This window comes from Grammomys surdaster, unplaced genomic scaffold, assembly GCF_004785775.1.
Source record: "Grammomys surdaster isolate TR1022 unplaced genomic scaffold, NIH_TR_1.0 125951, whole genome shotgun sequence".
Classification (NCBI taxonomy): domain Eukaryota; kingdom Metazoa; phylum Chordata; class Mammalia; order Rodentia; family Muridae; genus Grammomys; species Grammomys surdaster.
In genome coordinates, this window is record NW_021620772.1 from 2,685,735 (window position 1) to 2,688,267 (window position 2,533).

Sequence of the window (2,533 nt, forward strand, 5' to 3'; positions counted from 1 at the left end):
TGATGCAGGAAAGTTAAATTACAACCAGTTCATATCATAGAAACAAAATGTTTCCTGCAATTACTGATAAGGGACAGTTCATTTTCTCTCTGTCATCCTGGAAAAAAAAAAACCTCCTAACAACAATTCATGCCTGGTTAAACAGGATTTCCACATCTCCTGCTGACATCTTTCCAAATAATTCAGGGCTGTTATTACTGTATAGCCCTGGCAAGGCTCAAAAGCAAGCAGACTTCACGAGTCTGCTCAAAGCACAGCTTAAGTAGTTGTAATTAATAATAATTACATGCCCACTACACTCCAGTTTTATCATATTATCCGTCAATGCAAATAAAAAAAAATCCCCATGCAACACGCAGCAGGATTGGTGCATTAATAAAGGAACTACCTAGATGCCATCTTCATAAAGTTTAAAGTATTTATGCTGATTCCTGTTTTTATTGATCTTCATTATTCTGTCTATTTGCAAAATTTAGCCTGGATGCCATACAACATGTGGCCACTTTTTTTTTTTCTTCCAAAAGCCTCCTCATTCCTGCCGTGACTCGGATTCGAACCGAGGTTGCTGCGGCCACAACGCAGAGTACTAACCACTATACGATCACGGCGAGCCACTGATGAGCTGAACACTAAGCTTCCCTTAAGAGCCACTGCAATATTAAAATTTGTGGAAACACTGCCATCTATTGCCTAAGTGTGTACATTTTCTTAATATTGCCAAAGATGAGCTATGCTTCCGTTCCTTTCTTGAGAGGTCCAAGCACCAAAGCTCCACCTTCTTCACTGACTGAAAAAGCTGTCCCAGGAAAGGAGAAACTGGATCCACTGCCCAGGAAATGGTAATCAAGGTAGCAAGGCGGACAGAAGTTGGCAGGTTGATTCATGCTTCCCACTGTTTACGCAGCGAAGGCTGCACATTGCCCATCCCGCCGGCCACCTACTATACTGTACTGCGGGACATAAACTGGAGTCTCTTTGTGTTCGTTCTACTGTTTATCTTATTTCCACATGGTTAGGTAGCACCACCATAAAAATATGGCAGTCAAAAATGCCTTGAAATTCAGAGGATCTGAGAGACATTTTCCTAGTAGAGAAACAGAATATATTCCAAAAGAGGAAAGGCTCCCTTCAATCCTACTGATCCCTGGAGCTACTCTTTGCCCAATTCATAGGTTTAAAAGACACAATTGAAAGGGCTTCCCTTAGCACCATCAACCCATCAGGCAGGGAAAATAGTTTGATCTGTGCTCCATACATTTCCAGGGGAAATTTATTAGAAATTTTCTTGTTAAAATTATTCTCCACAAGGTATTTGAAGGGCAGAGACTCTTACAAGAATCTGCCTACAATAGTCTGTTGCTATGGAATGGGCAGTTACTGAATTATCTCTTTTAAGTCTTAGAAACCTAGAAGCATCAGGCTGGGCTAGCAGGCATGGTGAGTCGGATGCCAAATCCATGTGCTGATGCTGATTGGTTGCTAGGAGCTCCCTGGTTTCCAGAGGGAGTGTGTCTCTGGAGGTAAGCTGCAGACACAAAGATCACTTTCTCCTCTCTGGTCCATAGTTCCTCTCTCTTCTTCATAGATACATTTTCTTGCTGAGGTGTGGTAGAATGTTGCTGCCTACTTTCCTGAGCCGTGAATGGTCGGTGTAAGAAGCAAGGCAAATGGTAAATGAAGCCTAGTAGGTCACCAGGGAAGAAAGGGACAAAACAAATCTCTAGGCCCAGTCTTGAGTGGATCAGCTTCGGTTGGTTGGCTGGTTGTTTACTAGGGTGGATCTGTCACTAGCCGAAATACTATTTAAGAAAAGGACTCCTATGATACAAAGTATGAAATGAGATTCTCTTTGAATTGTGTCTTGTCACCCATACACTGGAGGGGAGTAGGCCATTTATGACCTCTGTGCTTTTCTAATTAGAGACCATCAATGCCGTCTGCTCCACAGGACTGAGAACAGATAGGCAGGTCCATGTCAATGTTTAAAACAGGCCTGTCACAGGGTAAGCACTTTAGAAGCCTGAGTTATCGCAGTTTAAATAAACACATCCCTTTAGCTCCTGTAAACCATTTCCTACATCTGTCAGTCTAGGATATACTCTGCAACAATGCCCAAAATAAGGTTTCCTCTGCTTGTGCTATCACAGGGCCTTGCTATGGCTCTGAGCTCAGGGTCCCAAGCTGAGGGGACAAATTCTCTCAGGAGCTGACTGGGCACTGAGTGATGCTCACTGTTTGATAAATGGGAAGAGAGCTCTGGAGATCCTGAAATGAGCAAGTAAAAGCTCTTTTGAACAGCTGAACCATGCATTCTTGCCCTGGGGGGTCAAACTCTTGGAGAGAGAAAAAATGGGTTTTAAATACGGTATGTAATAGTCATCAAACAGTCATTGGGTATTTGGGAGTTGTTGGGGACCATACTGTACAGGCTTTACTGACTGCTTTACAATGGGAAGGAAGTTCATCTCCACTCCACTATCTTGGACCCGAGAGCTATACATGACATCATCCTGACTCCATTTCCAGCAGCCAA

The 2,533-nt window shown here is 43.1% G+C and overlaps 1 non-coding gene across 1 annotated transcript; it reads right to left on the reverse strand.

Annotated features, from left to right (window-relative positions):
• Positions 1-536: 536 nt before the first annotated feature.
• Positions 537-608, reverse strand: Trnah-gug. The gene has a single exon. It is a non-coding gene; the product is annotated as a tRNA-His (tRNA).
• Between the last annotated feature and the right edge of the window lie 1,925 nt (positions 609-2,533).